General features: G+C 46.0%; 1 protein-coding gene across 1 annotated transcript in view; it reads left to right on the top strand.

The window, feature by feature from the left end:
• Positions 1–22,746, top strand: part of LOC134910766 (uncharacterized) — a 119,638-nt gene that overhangs the window by 44,691 nt on the left and 52,201 nt on the right. The window lies entirely within an intron of this gene.

The following is a 22,746-nucleotide window of genomic DNA, read 5'->3' as shown; positions in this document are numbered from 1 at the left end:
GGAGGAAGTGAGGAATGAAACCGATTCAAGATCAGCGGTTTCAACAGGGAAACATGGAATGTCCTGGGTATTTTTAAGAAGGGAGGCAACTGGAGTCTGTAAGCAACAGGATTGATGACTTGTTCAATCTTGAAAGGACCGATATAGCGAGGTGCAAACTTCATACTGGGAACTCTTAACCTCAAATTCTTCGTGGATAACCATACCCGATCACCCACCTTGAGAGCAGGAACTGCTCGACGCTTCTTATCCGCAAACTTCTTGTACCTGAACGATGCCTTGAGCAGAGCTGATCGTACGCTCTTCCAGATATTGGCAAACTGATGCAAGGTGATATCCACTGCGGGAACAGAAGTTGCTGGAAGCGGTTGGAACTCAGGGACTTTAGGGTGGAATCCAAAGTTAGTGAAGAATGGTGTTGAAGCAGATGAAGAATGATACTGGTTGTTATGACAGAACTCGGCCCAGGGAAGTAATTGAACCCAGTCATCTTGAGAGGAGGACACATAGATGCGGAGGAAGGCCTCCAAGTCCTGATTCACCCTCTCGGTTTGACCATTGGTCTGAGGATGGTAAGCCGTGGAAAACTTTAGCTTGACTTGGAGGACTTGACATAAACTTCGCCAGAATTTGGCTGTGAATTGAACTCCTCGATCTGAGATAATTTCTTCAGGAAGACCGTGGAGTCGGAAGATCTCTTGTATGAATACTTGAGCCAACTTGGAAGCTGACGGAAGACCGGTGAGAGGAATAAAGTGTGCCATCTTGGTGAACCGGTCAACTACCACCCAGATGGTATTAAACTTGTTGCACATGGGTAAGTCTGTAATGAAATCCATCGACAAGTGGGTCCATGGTCGACGCGGAACGGATAGTGGAACCAGTTGCCCCGCAGGCGACTGGCGGGATACTTTATGTTGGGCACACTTTGGGCAAGATGCAATAAACTCCAAGACGTCCTTTTTCAGAGTTGGCCACCAATAGGACCTAGAGATAAACTCCAGGGTTTTTTGGATACCTGTATGTCCGGCAAAACGGGAAGCATGGGCCCAATGCATGAGCTTCTTCCTTAGCATCGGCTTCACAAAACTTTTCCCTGATGGGGGCGTAGAGTCCATCCCTACCGTGGAGAATGCCAACGGATTTATAATAGGATGCTTGTCTGAAGACTCTGACTCATTTTCTTGCTCCCATGAGCGGGAAAGGGCATCGGCCTTGCGATTCTGAGAGCCCGGACAGAACTGGAGTTTAAAGTCGAACCTGGAAAAGAAAAGTGCCCATCTGGCCTGACGAGGGTTGAGACATTGTGCGCCCTTCAGGTATAAAAGGTTCTTGTGGTCTGTAAGTATGGTGATTGAATGAGAAGCTCCCTCCAACAGATACCTCCACTCTTCTAGAGCGAGCTTGATGGCTAGCAACTCCTGGTCGCCAATGGCATAGTTGCGCTCAGCTGGGGAGAACTTCCGGGAGAAGAAACTTCAAGGGTGTAAATGGCCATCTTTAGCCCTCTGAGATAACACCGCTCCTACTCCAACGGAGGAGGCATCCACCTCTAAGATGAAAGGAGAGTCGATGTCAGGCTGTTTCAGAACAGGCGCAGAGATGAACCTTTGTTTTAAAAGATGAAATGCTTGCATGGCTTCTTCAGACCACTTGGACGGGTTAGCACCCTTCTTAGTGAAAGCAGTAATAGGCGCCACAATGGTGGAAAAGTCTCGTATAAACTTTCGGTAATAGTTGGCGAACCCTAAGAACCTCTGGACCCCTTTGAGGGTTAAGGGTACCGGCCAATTTTGGATTGCTTGTAGTTTCTCAGGATCCATCTCTAGTCCGGAACCGGACACAATGTACCCTAGAAACGGAATGGACTTGACTTCAAAGACGCATTTTTCTAATTTGCAATAGAGATGATTGACACGGAGACGGGACAGAACCTCTTTAACCCAAAAACGATGTTCCTCTAAATCGTTGGCAAAAATGAGGATATCGTCTAGATAGACCACGACATGACGGTATAGAATGTCTCTGAAGATCTCATTGACAAAATGCTGGAAGACAGCTGGAGCATTGCTCAATCCGAAGGGCATGACGAGGTACTCATAATGTCCGTCACGGGTGTTAAAGGCGGTCTTCCACTCGTCACCCTCACGGATCCGGATGAGATTGTATGCACCTCGCAAGTCCAGCTTTGTAAAGATGGTAGCTCCGCTAACTCTGTCAAAGAGCTCAGTAATCAGGGGTAAAGGATAACGGTTCTTGATGGTAATGTCGTTCAAACCTCTGTAGTCGATGCACGGCCGCAGACCACCATCTTTCTTTTTTACAAAAAAGAAGCCTGCGCCGGCTGGAGAAGAAGAAGGTCGAATGAACCCCTTTGCTAGGTTCTCTTTAATATATTCCTCCATAGAATGCGTCTCAGGCAGAGACAACGGATAAGTTCGGCCTCGAGGTGGAACCTTCCCTGGAACGAGATCAATCGGACAGTCCCATTCTCTATGAGGAGGAAGGATATCAGCAGAAGCTTTACTGAACACATCCGTGAAATCTTGATATGGAGGAGGTGGAACATCAGATGACCTGGGGGAGGAAGAACAGACAGGCAATACTTTAAACAAACATGTCTCAGCACAGGAGGAACCCCATGCCAGGATTTGCGTAGTCGTCCAATCAATTGTAGGATTGTGAAGACGGAGCCATGGAAGGCCCAGGACCACAGGATGTGTGGCTCTTGGAATCACTAAAAAAGAAATAAGTTCGGAATGAAGAACTCCCACTCTCAGACGAACTGGTAGAGTCCTTAAAGAAATAACTGCATCAAAAATGTTGCTGCCATCCACGGCAGTTAAAGAAATGGACGAAGGAAGTCTCTCGGTGGGTAGGGACCACCGTTTAACATAGGCTTCGGTAATAAAGTTCCCAGCTGCTCCGGAATCAAGGAGGGCAATGACGTTCCGATAACGTTGAGCAACTTGAAGCGAGACTGGGAGATTACAATCTTGAGGAGATGGAGAGGAGATCATTACTCCTAGCCGGCCCTCTCCTTGGCAAGCTAGGATTTGGAGTTTCCCGGACGTTTGGGACAGGCATTAATGGTGTGAGACGGAGCTGCACAATAGAGACAGAGAAACTCGGAGAGACGTCTTCGGCGCTCAGCAGGAGTTAAACGGGAACGGCCAAGTTGCATGGGCTCATCTTTAGATGGTGACAGTTGACGAGGAGGAGGAGCAGAAGATTTTGGAGCAGATGATCTTCCACGCTCAGTTGCTCTCTCATTGAAACGTAAATCAACTTTCGTGCAGAGTGAGATTAGCTCATCTAACTTAGAAGGTAAGTCTCTGGTAGCTAACTCATCTTTAATACGCTCAGATAAGCCATGCCAGAATGCAGCATACAGGGCCTCGTCGTTCCATGCCAGTTCGGATGCCAGGATCTGGAACTGTATCAGATATTGTCCTACAGTACGTGACCCCTGGCGTAAACGGAGAATCTCGGATGAAGCTGAGGTTACCCGGCCTGGCTCGTCGAAGATGCGCCTGAATGTTGACACGAAGGCAGTGTAGGAAGATAGCAGGGTGTCGGACCTCTCCCATAACGGTGATGCCCAATCAAGGGCTGAGCCACTGAGAAGAGAAATAATGTAGGCAATTTTTGTACGGTCACTGGGAAAATTGCCAGGTTGTAGCTCAAACTGAATCTCACACTGGTTGAGAAATCCCCTGCAGAATCTTGGAGATCCGTCAAATTTTGCTGGCGTTGGAAGATGAAGACGTGGAGCAGAAATGGGTAAGGTGGGTGGGGTTATAGCTGGAGTCACTGTGGTTGACGCACCAGACGCGCCTGATCCACGGAGAGTTGTCTGAATCCCATCCAGCCGAGTAGAGAGATCCTGGAGACAGCGGATGATGTGGCCCTGTGCAGCCTCCTGATGTTCTAGTCGGGCTGCCAGTTCTTGCATCGGCCTGGCCGCTTGATCCTGGTCTCCGGCTGGATTCATTAGGTCAGTGCTTACTGTCACAACTGAGGGCCTGAGCTGACGGGAGGCAGCCTCAGTTGTAGGGGCTGAGATGTACCGGAACCTGGGAGGTTGTATCAGACCCCTGGACATGTAAGTAACATGAATAATAACTGCCCGAAGGCGTGACCACGACAACTTGGATAAAAGTCAATGATGTTTATTATGACAACTCCGCAACACAGCAGCAGTAAAAGAAAACGTAAAAGTCAGCAAAGAATAAATACAGTTCCTGGGTACTACAGGATGGCAGGAGCCACAGGGCACTGGTAGTGTGAGATAGTTCTTATGATCTTCTAGATGGAAAGTCCTTACCAGGCCCGACTGTAGCAATGGAGATAACCCAGGATTGTGCCAGCTGGTGTTCCAGGAAAAGCTGGGTTGCTGAAGATAAAACAGCTGCTGTGGATACTGGCTGGAACCAGACTGTTGTTAGCACGGAGTGGATACTGGCTGGAACCAGTTAAATAATAAATGAACTTGGGAGCGATGAAATATGAACTGAAATGTAGAACTTGAGAGCGGAGAAATAATAATACCGGTGGAGAGTGGTAAAGTGTAGAAAGGACACCGGCCCTTTAAGGGAAGCTGTACTCTGCTGGAAGCTGAGCTGGAAGCAGGTAATGTTGTAGCTGGAAACAGATGAATCCACAATGGATTGGAGAGTCAGGCTACACCGCAGGTGGAATGCTGGTGCGGGTCTCTATGGAGGAAGTCTTGAGACAGGAGCTGGAACCTGGAAGACAATCACAGGAGAGAGACAAACAGGAACTAGGTTTGACAACCAAAGCACTGACGCCTTCCTTGCTCAGGCACAGTGTATTTATACCTGCAGCAAGGAAGGGATTGGCTAGGCAATTATGCAGATTATCAATACTGAGAACAGATTGGTGGAAATGATCAGCTGACAGAATCCAAGATGGCTGCGCCCATGCAGACACTTGGAGGGAAGTTTGGTTTGTAATCCATGTGGTAATGAAAACAGTAATGGCGGCGCCGGCCACCGGAGACAGGAGGCGCCAGGCTGACAGATGCACATCCAACCACGCGGACACAGCGGAGGCCGCGGCTGACGTAATCGCCACTCAGACACTCTGCATGCAGAAGTTCAGGGACGGCGGCGGAGGCCGCGGGAGACGCCATGCCAGGTGTAATATGGCGTTTACTGTGACAGCGTCCCAGAGTGACAGGAGAGGATACAGTAATGTACACATCAGGATAACAGATGGGATCCGGTCCTGGAGCGCTGAGCCAGCCTTAGGAGGCATCTGATGGGTAAGAAATGGCGTCCAGATACCCGGATCGTGACACTTATATTTGATTGAAGGCAGCGCAACACTATCTGACCCAATAATCGTAGCACCGGAAGGCCGGCAGCTCTCTGACTGTTAACTGCGTGAACCACACCCAAGTTATCGCACCAAAAAACTACTGACAAGTTGGCCAAGACCTCATGCAATAACTCCAAAGCCACCATGATAGGGAATAATTCTAATAGCAATAGGTTACTAGTGAGTCCCTCTTCAAACCAAGATTTTGGCCATGGGGAGGCACACCACCTACCCTCCAAAAATGCTCCAAAACCCGAAGAACCTGCTGCATCAGTAAATAATTGCAACTCAACATTGGAAATGGTTCTGGACTGCCAAATGAGAACACCATTAAAGGTGGACAGGAACTCTTTCCAAATGTGTAGATCCCTACGAATCTCTTTGGATAATCTTATGAAATGACTGGGTTTTTTAACACCCGCTGTGGCTCTCTCCAATTTCCTACTGAAAACTCTTCCCATGGGTATAACTCGGCAAGCAAAATTGAGAGACCCCAATAATGATTGAGCTTGCTTGAGCATCAACTTGCCGTTTGCCAAAGCCACAATTATCTCTCCCTTCAATTTATCTATTTTTTCTTTGGGTAAACGACAGCAACCTTCCACAGTATCAATTTCAATTCCCAAAAAAGTCAACACCGATGTGGGACCTACAGTCTTTTTCTCAGCTACTGGGACCCCAAATTCCTTCAACAATGACAAAGCATTTGATAAAATATTGCCACATATGTCAGATCCAGCTGGACCCATGAACAAAAAATCATCTAGATAATGAACAATTCCAGACTGACCTGAATTTTTGGAAATGTACCAATGCAGAAAACTGCTGAATTTTTCAAAATATGAACAAGATATGGAGCAACCCATTGGAAGACATTTATCAACATAAAAACCGTCATTCAGACGGAAACCTAAATAACGGGGAAAAAAATTCCGGATCCATGGGCAACAGCTGAAAAGCCGACTCTATATCAATTTTACTCATCAAAGCCCCTTTACCAAATGATCTCACCTTGGCTAACGCATCCTCAAAAGACTGATAAATAACTATGGACAAACTCTCAGGAATTGCGTCATTCACTGAAGACCCTCTTGGAAATGACAAGTGTGAATTAATCTGAATTTACCCGGAGTCTTTTTTGGAACAACCCCAACTGGGGACAAAATTAAATCAGGCAATGGAGGGCAACTAAAAGGACCTGCCATCCTACCCAAAACAACCTCCTTATAAACTTTTTCTTTTAAAATAACTGGGAACTCTTGAGCTGACCGTAAATTGTGAACTTGACCACATTTTACTTGGCCTTCAATAGGCAAAGGAAAACCCTTCGAAAAACCTAACTTAAAAAACTCGGAATTAACCCTATTTGGATAATGATCCAACCAATGCCATAATTTGTCCAATTTAACTGGAGTAGGTGCCCTACTTAGACCCATAAATTGCTGGGATTCGCTGTTGCTGCTTGTGCAAACTACTTTTTCCCCTAGCCGTTTGCTGGCAGTTTTTAATGGGGTGGGTTCCTTCACAGCGGATACAAACATGCCGAAACCGACACCTAAACCCTAGGGTACATTGACTATTATTGAAGGCATAACATTTGCCTGAACGATTATTGCCCACCAGCCATCTGGAATTACCTCTCTTCTCAGCCAAACCCTCTAAACCACTTTTTAGAGGCTGAGTAACATCTACAAAAATCTCTACATCTTTTTTACCAAAATCTATGATTGCCTTGCCATTCTGCTTTCTACGAAACTCCTCATCATAGGATCTCCATGCCGTTGCGCACCCAGATCTGGCCAATTCGTGGAGCAAATACATATATTTTATTACATTCATGTGCTACTGAGGCCTGGACTCCAAATAGCAAGCTGCAAAGATAAACATGCCTTTCTGCCAATTAGAGTAAGACTTATAAGCCTCCTCACCTATACCAGATTTCTTTCTAGCCGCCTCCAATGCTTTTTTCGCTTTACTAGTTAAAGCAAACATATTCACAAATTTTCCCTGTCTGATACGTTCCCTAATTCTAGGCCGTACTCCTCTCAAAACTGCCGTATTAGCGCATTGCAGAGAGTCCTCAGGACCCTCCTCCGAGGACATGCTGGAGCTACTGTGTCTGCGCCTTCTTTTATGACTTTCCTTGCAACCACTGCACCTGCTATCAAAAGAACCTGAGGACTCGGAGGAAGAAGTAGATGAGTCCCTATGACCTCTGCGCCTATGCTTACGCTTTTGTGACGCTTTTCTTTTGCATGATTTTTCCTTAACTGCGCCCATGTTACCTGAGGTAACTACTGCCTCATTTTGGCGTGCTGCAGAGTGCACATCTGACTCACCATACAGACATCCCTCGTCCAGTGCAGACTCTACCACAGCCGCTGATTCCCCAGAATCCTCCTGCACTTCAGGGGCTGCAAAGGTCTCCTCTGTAGAAATGCAAGGAGAAACATCTACCAGAAACTCATTTGTATTCGTGTCGCCCCCATTACTTCCACCCGGTCCGGCCAGTAAAACAGCAGCCCCTAAATCACGACTACCCATCCTCTGTAAATCGGAGGAATTCTATGCTCCCAAAAAATCCCTTTCAGTGTTATTACCGGTGAGCACCGGGACCAGTGCTGATATAACTGAGGTGCATAAAGACGCTACCTCAGATGAGTTAAACCCGGCTCCATTACGTCCAAAACGCACTGCATCAGCATATGACTTCCCCGGTACCTTGCCCCTCATACTATGTACCTCAGGGGCGCGTTTTTTACCTGTAATATTACACGTGGCGGGCCTTACTTGCTGTATTTCAGCATTTCTAATACCAAATGTGCTCCCGCGCTGGCCAGCTACCACCGTGTCAACCACATTGTCAATAACCGGACCCCTGTTTTTTCCTCTGTTAGGTGCTCCCCCTCCTTGCACCAACTCTTGTACCCTTGTCACTCTCCCATTTTGCTCACCTCTAGCAAGGACCGAACTGCGTCGACCACCTCTAGCAGCCATGGACCTCCGCGGGCCCACGGGGCGACCGCGGCGTACCTCTGGCACATGCACTCCTGAGGTAACTCCCCGGGATGTTACTGCTCTCCCCAGCACCCTGCTCCGTGCCTCCATCATAGCCCCAACACTTCTCGACATATTATTAACAGAATTTGGCTCCGTGAAATCGTCTCCCAAAGCTCGAGTTAAACCAACAGCTCGTGACACAGACTCACTGCTGACCCGGCCTCTGCGTGACGCAGCTTCGCCCGCCAAAAGCCTCTCAGGCGGTCAAGCCCGACCCCTGGAGGCGACATTACCCACATTACTCCCAGCCTGACTACGTGTTTGTGCTAACCGCTGCTGTACCCTCCCTGACACTAAAACAGCAGCATTTCCTTCCCCACTTTCGCTAAAACGAACAGGGGGACGCACAGTACGGCTAGGCCTCGGCATGTTAGAAAATAGGAAAGATAGATAAGTAAAAGTCAGAGAATAAAAGGGGGTTGAAAATATTAAAGATTAGTAAAGAATGAAAGGAAATAAGAAGAAAAATACCACAAATTCACAAATAATACACAGTTCAGTACAAAACAAATGCAGAGCACTTCACTGTTCAATTTTCACTGAGGAAAAGAGGGAGAACCTATCCAGTCCCCTCCTTATAAGGGCTAAGCCCCTCCCATCACCAGACTCCTCAGTCCACTCATAGGCCCACTGTAACCATGGATACCTCCACTTATCCAGCTGCTTCACTCAGCCTGCTATTCAGAATTTTATGTCACTACAGCCATATAAAATGTCCTCCGTTCTCTAAATATTATTACCTCCCTTCTATAAAAAATATTTTTTCTACTAATCTAGTAGTTTTACACCTCCAGGCTCTTGCTAGGTGCAAGAGGCTAAAAACCAATACAAAAAAAGGAATACACATATGCATACACAAATACACTGCTCAAAAAAATAAAGGGAACACTAACATAACACATCCTAGATCTGAATGAATGAAATATTCTTATTAAATACTTTGTTCTTTACATAGTTGAATGTGCTGACAACAAAATCACACAAAAATGATCAAAGTATATCAAATTTATTAACCCACGGAAGTCTGGATTTGGAGTCACCCTCAAAATTAAAGTGGAAAAACACACTACAGGCTGATCCAACTTTGATGTAATGTCCTTAAAAAAAGTAAAAATGAGGCTTTTTAGTGTGTGTGTCCTCCACGTGCCTGTATGACCTCCCTACAACGCCTGGGCATGCTCGTGATGAGGTGGCGGATGGTCTCCTGAGGGATCTCCTCCCAGACCTGGACTAAAGCATCTGCCAACTCCTGGACAGTCTGTGGTGCAACGTGGCGTTGGTGGATGGAGCGAGATATGATGCCCCAGATGTGCTCAATTGGATTCAGGTCTGGGGAACGGGCAGGCCAGTCCATAGCATCAATGCCTTCATCTTGCAGGAACTGCTGACACACTCCAGCAACATGAGGTCTAGCATTGTCTTGCATTAGGAAGAACCCAGGGCCAACCACACCAGCATATGGTCTCACAAGGGGTCTGAGGATCTCATCTCGGTACCTAGTGGCAGTCAGGCTACCTCTGGCGAGCACATGGAGGGCTGTGCGGCCCCCCAAAGAAATGCTACCCCACACCATTACTGACCCACAGCCAAACCGGTCATGCTGGAGGATGTTGCAGGCAGCAGAACGTTCTCCTTGGCGTCTCTAGACTCTGTCACGTCTGTCACATGTGCTCAGTGAGAACCTGCTTTCATCTGTGAAGAGCACAGGGCGCCAGTGGCGAATTTGCCAATCTTGGTGTTCTCTGGCAAATGCCAAATGTCCTGCACGGTGTTCGGCTGTAAGCACAACCCCCATCTGTGGACGTCTGGCCCTCATATCACCCTCATGGAGTCTGTTTCTGATCATTTGAGTAGACACATGCACATTTGTGGCTTGCTGGAGGTCATTTTGCAGGGCTCTGGCAGTGCTCCTCCTGTTCCTCCTTGCACAAAGGCGGAAGTATCGGTCCTGCTGCTGGGTTGTTGCCCTCCTACGGCCTCCTCCACGTCTCCTGATGTACTGGCCTGTCTCCTGGTAGCGCCGCCATGCTCTGGACACTAAGCTGACACACAGCAAACCTTCTTGCCACATCTCGCATTGATGTGCCATCCTGGATGAGCTGCACTACCTGAGCCACTTGTGTGGGTTGTAGGGAGGTCATACAGGCTCGTGGAGGCCACACACACTACTGAGCCTCATTTTGACTTGTTTTAAGGACATTACATCAAAGTTGGATCAGCCTGTAGTGTTTTTCCACTTTAATTTTGAGGGTGACTCCAAATCCAGACCTCCATGGGTTAATAAATTTGATTTTCATTGATCATTTTTGTGTGGTTTTGTTGTCAGCACATTCAACTATGTAAAGAACAAAGTATTTAATAAGAATATTTCATTCATTCAGATCTAGGATGTGTTATTTTAGTGTTCCCTTTATTTTTTTGAGCAGTGTATATATAGACCCATATTGTTAATTTGTAAAAATAAATTACTGGCGATTTTTCTTATTTGTAGATAAGGATTAATAAACTTGATTATTTATCTTGATGACAAAAGTGGGTGTATTGTTATGGATTAAAAATGAGTATTTACTCTTATTGTACTTGTTGATTTGAAATTATTGAAAGCTAAAATGTGCGTGGAAAAAAGGGGGGGGGGTAGCTGAAATGCTACTGTTAGTGGTTATAAAGGTGGTCCTTTATAAAGAATAATATTAGAGTAATGAGAAAAGGACCAATACTAAAGAAGGTTGAAATGACGATAAAGTGTCAATAAAAAATGTGATATAGTGATACAGTGAGACATAGTAATGACACACATAATAAAATGCATTAGGGCATAATAATAAGGGCAACTGGGGTTGTGAACAGCAGAAGTAAGATACCCATTGTTTATCTCTACTTATTTCATGCATTTGAACTCTAAATATTATTTATTTCCTGCATTTTAGGGTTGCTAAATATTATTACCTCCCTTCTATAAAAAATATTTTTTCTACTAATCTAGTAGTTTTACACCTCCATGCTCTTGCTAGGTGCAAGAGGCTAAAAACCATTGAATCAAATGCCTTTTGGTGACACCACTGCCTGAACATAGAGCAGAAGGTGTTTAAAACCAATATAGGCAACATTTTTTCAGCCTCAAATCATACTACTCTTGGATTATTTTACTGTATGGAGAGGACACATTGAGTGATTACCCCTCTGGGATTAAGTACAACCTGTTTAAATTATAATAATTATATACAGGTTTACCCAGATTATACATTATTGATTAGAAATATTTTTCACCTAGGCACTTTATTAATACCTATCACAATTATAAATTACTGGTATTATTATTTCTTAAGTCACAATATTTTAGGATACTAATTAAAAGTTAAGTTTTAGTGTCTAGTCATTTTTTACATAAGAGTGCCCCAGCATAGAGTCTTTCTCCTCTTTTTTTTTTGTTTGTGTATATATATAAATATCCAATGCAGCTACACCTTAGTAAACATATCTAAAATATAAACACAGTCATAAAAGTTGCAATAACAGGGAACTGCAGCCATCAGGGCCAATATCTATAGTCAGATGATGACAAAATTAGCTAAATATACTCATTGATAATTCCATTTCCTCATAGAGACCCTATGGTAGCCTGCGGAATCCCTCCCATTACAGTGGTTTCTGAAACCGATAAATGAAGACAATGGAAAGACAAAGGGGAAGAGAAGGAGAAAGGTTATATACCAGCAAGAGGGAGGAGGGTGTGAAACACTTCCTGTCTAAACCATAGGAGAGGGATGTTATTACTAGTGACTCTGGCATGTCTCTGGAGGAGCTACCCCACCAGAGAATGAGTACCGCTATGCTTGTCTGAATCAGTTGATGCTGTGCTGCCAATTTTATCAAACCTACCAGCTTCTTATATACTGCTGACTAAAAAGGAAAAAATAAATGAAGCGCCTGTGTCTATGACTGACCAATGAAATAAACTATAAAGTATCCATCAGAACCACGCTCGCTGTACTCAAGGGGCTGTATGGACCCCTAGATTGTGCAAAGATAACGAAAAAAAGGGAGAGAGAAGCGCTCATGTGTTCAGAATGGATACTCAATTAATCTATACAGAGCCGGTATAATGATATAAAAATTTATTAAATAATAAGTACACCAATTATAATGTGATTAGTAAACATAATAAAATCGAATGAAATAGATAAAATAATATATTTAACGTGCTGGCCAGCAGTTTTCAGTTAGCACATATAATTCTAAAAAAGTCCCTGTTACCGGACCTGAAAAGTGTCAGCGTATGATAAGCTGTAATAAATGTTCCTTAAGTATCAATAGTTCCACTAGATATAATTGTCCTGGAGAGACATCAGCGTATTGTTACTTTGTAGCAATCAAACAGTAAATGCAGTACGCTGGAATGATAAAGGTGAAATGGCAGATAGCAGCATTAAACAATTTAAGTCCGATTACCTCCCTGTTGAAAATGCGGTGTGGTCCTACCCCCGGTAACCGAGCGTCCTCGGTGTAAGATGTTGCACGGGGGGTGCCTTTTTGGTGTCACCGACTGTAGCTTCCTTCACACTTATAGGAGGAAATGGTACAACGGACTTCTGTGGCTGGAGCCTGCTTCGGCAATGGTGCTGCTGTTGCTGGTAACTGACCACGGGTATATCGTTTTGTGTTCCCGTGTGCTGCTCCCGCTATAGTGGACAATTCACCTGTGGCTTAGTGATGAACACTGCTGCAGCTTCGAAAAAGGGGGCGGAGACTGACGCGTTTCGTCACGGATCACGTGACTTTTTCAAAGTAAATACTGCTGAATCTCCAACTCCAGGCTCCAATGCCAGCCCAGTAACACAAGCTCATCAAGTCTTTACATTCACAAAATCCTCAACTAATGCTCAAGGCACTGTTAGGAAACCAAGGCCTCTGACCCTGTTGGGACAATAAGCCTAAAGGTATTTTGCAGGGTAAATAACCTATTAACAGTCTTTCTGGACCCTAGCTGAGACCACCATGTAAGGCACTAATGAGGAGCTAGCCACCATAACTCAAACTCACTCAAAACCGCAAAAATCCCTCAAGTATAAACCACAAAGATGAGGTTCTCATGAAGTGAGTGGCTGCTGATTGCCCAAGTTAAAGAGCAGTTATCTAATGGAGTGGCACAAAACCCCCTGCTCCAAACAATTGATTACCATGACTTGCCGCATGTAAGGGGGGAGACTCTCAAGCAGGGTTCAGTAAGTGCTGGACACAAAAGAAACCCAACTAATCAAATATGACAAATAGCCAAATGTTTGCCTATAATATTATAAGCAATGAATAAATAGAGTCAGCTAACAGAAGGATGGTGTCACAACTGAGGGCCTGAGCTGACGGGAGGCAGCCTCAGTTGTAGGGGCTGAGATGTAACGGAACCTGGGAAGTTGTATCAGACCCCTAGACATGTAAGTAACATGTAGAATAACTGCCCGAAGGCGTGACCACGACAACCAGGATAAAAGTCAATGATGTTTATTATGACAAACTCCGTAACACAGCAGCAGTAAAAGGAAACATAAAAGTCAACAGAAGATAAATACAATTCCTGGGTACTACAGGGTGGCAAGGGCCACAGGCACTGGTAGTGTGAGACAGTTCTTATAATCTTCTAGTTGGAAAGTCCTTACCAGGCCTGACTGTAGCAATGGAGGGAACCCAGGATCGTACCAGCCGGTGTTCCAGGAAAGGCTGGGCTGCTGAAGATAAAACGGCTGCTGTGGATACTGGCTGGAACCAGACTGTTGTTGATACGGAGTGGATACTGGCTGGGACCAGTTAAATAATAAACGAACTTGAGAGCGATGAAATAATAATGAAGTTTGGAGTTTGAGAGCGGTGAAATAATAATACCGGTGGAGAGTGGTAAACTGCAGAAAAGGACACCGGCCCTTTAAGAGAAGCTGTACACTGCTGGAAGCTGGGCTGGAAGCAGGTGATTGTTTGAGAGCGGTGAAATAATAATACCGGTGGAGAGTGGTAAACTGCAGAAAGGACACCGGCCCTTTAAGAGAAGCTGTGCACTGCTGGAAGCTGGGCTGGAAGCAGGTGATTGTTGTAGCTGGAAACAGGTGAGTCCAGAATGGATCGGAGAGTCAGGCTACACCGCAGATGGAATGCTGGTGCGGGTCTCTGTAGCAGAAGTCTGGAGACAGGAGCAGGAACCTGGAAGACAACCACAGGAGAGAGACAAACTGGAACTAGGTTAGACAACCAAAGCACTGACGCCTTCCTTGCTCAGGCACAGCTTACTTATCTACTTAATCTACCTTTTCTGTAGTTCACCTAATAACCAGTCACAACAAGGTGGAAAAGAGGTGGGACGCCACACTCTATTTCACACCAGACATTTGAAATTTTTCAATATATACTTTTCAAATCTTTTTATTCACGTTCTTCCCAAAGTTTTTTTCAACACTGTACAGATGCAGGAAGATTTTTCCTGACCTGTTATCATTTTGGACATATAGTTACCTGAAATAAAAGGTGTTTTTTTGTTTTTGTTTTTGTATTTTCCTTCATTTTTCATTTATATATACTTTTCTTTTTTCAAAAGAATAAATGTCAATTTAATTTTTATCCAAACAGTACTGTGTTTTTTCCCTTTATTCAAATCACCCATTTATTAATTTATATACACACAGGCGCAGTTGGGTAAAATTCCTTTACAGCTTACTTATACCTGCAGCAAGGAAGGGGTTGGCTAGGCAATTATGCAAATCAACAATACAGACAGCAGATTGGTGGAAATGATCAGATGACAAAATCCAAGATGGCTGCGCCCATGCAGACACTTGGAGGGAAGTTTGGTTTGTAATCCATGTGAGAATTGAAACAGTAATGGCGACGCCGGCCACAGGAGACAGGAGACGCCAGACTGACAAGCGCACATTTAACCACGCGGGCACAGCGGAGGCCGCGGCTGATGAAATCACCACTCTGACATTCTGCATGTGGAAACTCAGGAACAGCGGGATCCGGTCCTGGAACGCTGAGCCAGCCTTAGGAGGCATCTGAAGGGTAAGTAATGGCGTCCAGATACCCGGATCGTGACAGCACCCCCCCTTTAGGAGTGGCCCCAGGACACTTCTTAGGCTTTAAAGGAAACTTTTCGTGGAAATTTCGGACCAAGGCAGGAGCATGGACGTCTGAGGCATTGGTCCAAGAGCGTTCTTCAGGACCATAGCCCTTCCAGTCAATGAGGTATTGTAACTGACCGTAACGGAAACTTGAGTCCAAAATCTTGGCCACCTCGTACTCGACTCCCCGTTGAGTTTGAACTTTGGGAGCTGGAGGAAGTGCGGAATGAAACCGATTCAGGATCAGCGGTTTCAACAAAGAAACATGAAATGTCCTGGGTATTTTCAAGAAGGATGGTAACTGTAACCTGTAGGCAACAGGATTGATGACTTGTTCAATCTTGAAGGGTCCGATGTAGCGAGGTGCAAATTTCATGCTGGGAACTCTCAACCTCAAATTCTTCGTGGACAACCACACACGATCACCCACCTTGAGAGCAGGAACCGCTCTACGCTTCCTATCGGCAAACTTCTTATACCTGAATGAGGCTTTAAGCAGGGCTGCGCGGATGTTCCTCCAGTTATTTGAAAACTGACGCAAGGTGACATCCACTGCTGGAACAGAAGTTGCGGGAAGCGGTTGGAATTCAGGGACTTTAGGGTGGAATCCATAATTAATGAAGAATGGTGTAGAAGAAGATGAGGAATGGTATTGATTGTTGTGGCTGAACTCGGCCCAAGGAAGGAGTTGAACCCAGTCATCTTGAGAGGAAGACACATATATACGGAGGAAGGCCTCCAAGTCCTGATTCACCCTCTCGGTTTGACCATTGGTCTGAGGATGGTAAGCCGTGGAAAACTTTAACTTGACTTGGAGGGCTTGACACAAACTTCGCCAAAATTTGGCTACAAATTGTACTCCACGATCCGAGATGATCTCTTCAGGAAGACCGTGAAGTCGGAAGATCTCTTGTATAAACACTTGAGCCAACTTGGAAGCTGATGGAAGACCGGTGAGAGGAATGAAATGTGCCATCTTGGTGAACCGGTCAACTACCACCCAGATGGTATTAAACTTGTTGCAGATAGGTAGATCGGAAACAAAGTCCATCGACAAATGGGTCCATGGTCGACGGGGAACAGATAATGGAACCAGTTGCCCCGCAGGCGACTGGCGGGAGACTTTGTGTTGGGCACACTTTGGGCAGGAGGCAATAAATTCCATAACGTCCTTCTTCAGAGTTGGCCACCAGTAGGACCTAGAAATAAATTCAAGGGTTTTCTGAATGCCTGTATGTCCAGCAAAACGGGAAGTATGGGCCCAATGCATGAGCTTCTTCCTTAGAACTGGCTTAACAAAACTTTTCCCTGGTGGAGGCGTAGAGTCCATCCCTACCGTGGAGAATGCCAACGGATTAATAATAGGATGCTTGTCTGCAGACTCGGACTCATTTTCTTGCTCCCATGAGCGGGAAAGGGCATCGGCCTTACGATTCTGAGAACCCGGACAGAACTGGAGTTTAAAGTCAAACCTAGAGAAGAAAAGTGCCCATCTGGCCTGACGAGGATTCAGACATTGTGCGCCTTTGAGATATAAAAGATTTTTGTGGTCAGTGAGTATGGTGATTGAGTGGGAAGCTCCCTCCAACAGGTATCTCCACTCCTCCAGAGCGAGCTTGATGGCTAGCAACTCCTGATCGCCAATGGCATAGTTGCGCTCAGCTGGAGAGAACTTTCGGGAGAAGAAACTGCAAGGATGTAGATGTCCATCTTTGGCCCTCTGGGATAACACTGCTCCTACTCCAACGGAGGAGGCGTCTACCTCTAAGATAAAAGGAGAGTCGGTGTCAGGCTGTTTCAGAACTGGTGCAGAGATGAACCGTTGCTTCAGAAGGTGAAAGGCCTGTGTAGCTTCCTCGGACCACTTGGACGGATTAGCACTTTTCTTGGTTAATGCAGTGATAGGCGCCACAATGGTGGAAAAGTCTTGTATAAATTTTCTATAATAATTGGCGAACCCTAAGAACCTCTGGACCCCTTTGAGGCTTAAGGGTACCGGCCAATTCTGGATTGCTTGGAGTTTCTCAGGATCCATCTCTAGTCCGGAACCGGACACAATGTAACCTAGAAACGGAATGGTTTTAACTTCAAACACACACTTCTCCAATTTACAATAGAGGTGATTGACACGGAGACTGGAAAGAACCTCTTTTACCCAGAAACGATGATCTTCGAGATTATTAGCAAAGATGAGGATGTTGTCTAGATAAACCACGACATGGCGGTACAAGATGTCCCTGAAGATCTCATTCACGAAGTACTGGAAGACTGCTGGAGCGTTGCTCAATCCGAAGGGCATGACGAGGTACTCATAATGTCCGTCACGGGTGTTAAAGGCGGTCTTCCACTCGTCACCCTCACGGATTCGGATGAGATTGTAGGCACCCCTCAAATCCAGCTTTGTGAAAATGGTTGCACCACTAACTCTATCAAAGAGCTCGGTAATCAGGGGTAATGGGTATCGGTTCTTGACGGTAATGTCGTTCAGACCTCTGTAGTCGATGCACGGACGCAGACCACCGTCTTTCTTCTTAACGAAGAAGAAGCCTGCGCCGGCTGGAGAAGAAGATGGTCGGATGAAACCCTTCGCCAGGTTCTCTTTGATGTACTCTTCCATGGAGTGTGTCTCGGGCAGAGACAACGGATAAGTTCGGCCTCGCGGTGGAACCTTCCCTGGAATGAGGTCGATTGGGCAGTCCCATTCTCTATGAGGAGTAAGGATATCAGCAGAGGCTTTACTGAACACATCCGTGAAGTCTTGATATGGAGGAGGCGGAACATCAGTTGACCTGGGGAAGGAAGAACAAACAGGAAGAACTTTGGCTAAACAAGTCTCAGCACAGGAGGGACCCCATGCCAGTATTTGCGTAGTCGTCCAGTCAATTGATGGGTTGTGGAGACGGAGCCATGGAAGGCCTAAAACCACTGGATGTGTGGCTCTTGGAATCACTAAAAAAGAAATATACTCAGAATGAAGAACTCCCACTCTCAGACGAACTGGAAGAGTCCTTAAGGAAATGACTGCGTCAAAAATCTTGCTGCCATCCACGGCAGTCAAAGAGATGGACGAGGACAGTCTCTCGGTGGGTAGGGACCACCGTTTAACATAAGCTTCGGTTATGAAATTCCCAGCTGCTCCGGAATCAAGGAGGGCAATGACGTTCCTGTAACGTTGAGCAATATGGAGCGACACTGGGAGGTTACAGTCATGAGGAGATGGAGAGGAGATCATTACTCCTAGCCGGCCCTCTCCTTGGCGAGCTAGGATCTGGAGTTTCCCGGACGTTTGGGACAGGCATTGATAGTGTGCGACGGAGCTGCACAGTAGAGACAGAGAGACTCAGAGAGACGTCTTCGGCGCTCAGCGGGAGATAGACGGGAACGACTAATTTGCATAGGCTCATCCTTGGATGGAGATGGTTGACGAGGAGGAGGAGCAGAAGATTTAGGAGTAGATGATCTTCCTCGCTCGGTTGCTCTCTCTCTGAAACGTAGATCAACCTTCGTGCAAAGAGAAATTAGTTCATCCAACTTAGAGGGCAAGTCTCTGGTAGCTAACTCATCCTTGATGCGTTCTGATAAGCCATGCCAGAATGCAGCATACAGGGCTTCGTCATTCCATGCCAGTTCGGATGCCAGGATTTTAAACTGTATAAGATACTGTCCCACAGTACGTGTTCCCTGGCGTAAACTAAGAATCTCAGATGAAGCAGATGTTATCCGGCCTGGCTCGTCGAAGATGCGCCTGAATGTAGCTACAAAGTCAGTATAGGAGGATAGCAGGGGATCAGACTTCTCCCATAAAGGTGATGCCCAGTCAAGGGCTGAGCCACTGAGAAGGGAGATGACATAGGCAATTTTGGTACGGTCACTGAAGAAATTGCCAGGTAGAAGCTCAAAGTGGATTTCACATTGATTGAGAAATCCCCTGCAGAACCTTGGAGATCCATCAAATTTTGCTGGCGTTGGAAGATGAAGATGTGGACTGGAAATGGGTAAGGTGGGTGGGGTTACAGCTGGTGTCACTGTAGTGGACGCACCGGACGTGCCAGGTCCATGGAGGGTCGTTTGAATCCCATCCAGCCGTGTAGAGAGATCCTGGAGACAGCGGATGATGTGGCCCTGTGCAGCCTCCTGATGTTCAAGTCGGGCTGCCAGTTCTTGCATCGGCCTGGCCGCTTGATCCTGGTCTCTGGCTGGATTCATTGGGTCAGTGCTTACTGTCACAACTGAGGGCCTGAGCTGACGGGAGGCAGCCTCAGTTGTAGGGGCTGAGATGTAATGGAACCTGGGAGGTTGTATCAGACCCCTAGACATGTAAGTAACATGTAGAATAACTGCCCGAAGGCGTGACCACGACAACCAGGATAAAAGTCAATGATGTTTATTATGACAAACTCCGTAACACAGCAGCAGTAAAAGGAAACATAAAAGTCAACAGAAGATAAATACAATTCCTGGGTACTACAGGGTGGCAAGGGCCACAGGCACTGGTAGTGTGAGACAGTTCTTATAATCTTCTAGTTGGAAAGTCCTTACCAGGCCTGACTGTAGCAATGGAGGGAACCAAGGATCGTACCAGCCGGTGTTCCAGGAAAGGCTGGGCTGCTGAAGATAAAACGGCTGCAGTGGATACTGGCTGGAACCAGACTGTTGTTGATACGGAGTGGATACTGGCTGGGACCAGTTAAATAATAAACGAACTTGAGAGCGATGAAATAATAATGAAGTTTGGAGTTTGAGAGCGGTGAAATAATAATACCGGTGGAGAGTGGTAAACTGCAGAAAAGGACACCGGCCCTTTAAGAGAAGCTGTACACTGCTGGAAGCTGGGCTGGAAGCAGGTGATTGTTTGAGAGTGGTGAAATAATAATACCGGTGGAGAGTGGTAAACTGCAGAAAGGACACCGGCCCTTTAAGAGAAGCTGTGCACTGCTGGAAGCTGGGCTGGAAGCAGGTGATTGTTGTAGCTGGAAACAGGTGAGTCCAGAATGGATCGGAGAGTCAGGCTACACCGCAGATGGAATGCTGGTGCGGGTCTCTGTAGCAGAAGTCTGGAGACAGGAGCTGGAACCTGGAAGACAACCACAGGAGAGAGACAAACTGGAACTAGGTTAGACAACCAAAGCACTGACGCCTTCCTTGTTCAGGCACAGCTTACTTATACCTGCAGCAAGGAAGGGGTTGGCTAGGCAATTATGCAAATCAACAATACAGACAGCAGATTGGTGGAAATGATCAGATGACAAAATCCAAGATGGCTGCGCCCATGCAGACACTTGGAGGGAAGTTTGGTTTGTAATCCATGTGAGAATTGAAACAGTAATGGCGACGCCGGCCACAGGAGACAGGAGACGCCAGACTGACAAGCGCACATTTAACCACGCGGGCACAGCGGAGGCCGCGGCTGATGAAATCACCACTCTGACATTCTGCATGTGGAAACTCAGGAACAGCGGGATCCGGTCCTGGAACGCTGAGCCAGCCTTAGGAGGCATCTGAAGGGTAAGTAATGGCGTCCAGATACCCGGATCGTGACAGATGGAAAGGAGGGAGAAATGATGTGGAGGTGATTGGTGACAACTTCGCCCAGGTAAAATCTTGAAAAATTCAGCCAGGAGTACAACGGCCAATTAGTCTCCATGATTCAGGATGAAAACTCTGCAAATGGGCCACTAATGGTGACAAATGGCAGAAAGCACCCAAGTTAAATAAAGTTAATGCTAATGAAGAAAACAACTAAAAAGCTAGACAGTGACTGGGATAGTATAAACAAACAGTAGACATCCAGCCTCCCACTGCAGTGGTCACTATAAGCGTCAGAGAATACAACCCTCATGGTCCCAATGATCTCTAGGGGACACTTTTAGTGGACCTCTGAGTGTCATCATGCCATGCTGTAAGAGCCAATGGAACAAAAAAAAAAAAACAGTAAGAGCCAATGGAACAAAAAAAAAAACTGGAATTCCAGACAACAAATAGCCTGTAAAAGATCCCCCGGCAACACAGGGAGACAGCACAGGGATGCAGAGGAGCCCATGACCACAACCCAGTTGATCGGTCTTCAAGTATTGTAACCCACATAAACCAAATCAGGATTGGAGACTTCAGCAATGGTGGGATGCATGCTTGGACTCAGCAGGAAACTCATCAATGCAAAATGCCCTGTGAAAGATCATTGTAAAGACGAGCCAAAACAGACAGTACCAAAGAAGAGAAAAACCAATGTCTGTAAGGGCCAACCACATAAAACTCACCAGTTAAAATTTGAAAATAGGAAATGGCAATGAGGAAAACTACAAAGATACCCAGACAATGATGAGGATATTGGAAATACACCATGGGCATATTATGGCTCAGAGCCATGACCTAATCCTGTTGAATTCTGTGGGGGGAGCAAGTGTGGAAATCTCTTTTCCAAAAATGATTTGGCACCATTATCTATATAGGAAATTCAAAAGACAAAAAAACAATGCTGGAGTACTCAATGGAACTAAAAGCCAGTGACTAAGGAACCACCAGGATGCATCAACCGTGCATGGTCATCAGACATCCAGCACTCAATAGGGACAAATCTGAGACACAGCAAAGGGATGCAGAGGAGCCCAGTGACCATGTCCAGCTGTTCTGTCTTTGAGCCTCACAACCCTGACAAACTGCATTGGCATAAGGTCATGAGATCTCAGCAAAACTGGGACGGCATGCTTAATAAATGACAACAAACTAGCTGATGCACACAGCCCTATGAAAGATCAACACAAAGTTAAAATGAAACAAACAGTCCATATAAGGAGAAAACGTGGTCAGTCGGGCCAAATGAAATGAAAACCAGCAATAAAGAGACATGGGGATGCCTGCAATCCTTCTGGGACCTGGCTTTGCCCATCCCTCAATGGCCCTACTAACCAAACCTTTAGTTAAGTCACAATGTCCGTGAAGGCCCATGAAAAAGCAAATTCCAGAAAGCAGCTGCTACATAATAGTGCAGACACTCATCCCACAATGGTGGTCATTCCGAGTTGTTCGCTCGCAAGCTGCTTTTAGCAGCTTTGCACACGCTAAGCCGCCGCCTACTGGGTGTGAATGTTAGCTTCTCAAAATTGCGAACGACGGATTCGCACTATTGCGATTAGACCTCTCTTAGCAGTTTCTGAGTAGCTCGAGACTTAGTCTGCCATTGCGATCAGTTCAGTCAGTTTCGTTCCTGGTTTGACGTCACAAATACGCCCATCGTTTGCTCAGG

Source organism: Pseudophryne corroboree, chromosome 4 (genome assembly GCF_028390025.1).
Source record: "Pseudophryne corroboree isolate aPseCor3 chromosome 4, aPseCor3.hap2, whole genome shotgun sequence".
Classification (NCBI taxonomy): Eukaryota; Metazoa; Chordata; class Amphibia; order Anura; family Myobatrachidae; genus Pseudophryne; species Pseudophryne corroboree.
Note: the sequence above shows the minus strand (reverse complement) of the source record. Positions and strands in the feature narration are given on the sequence as shown.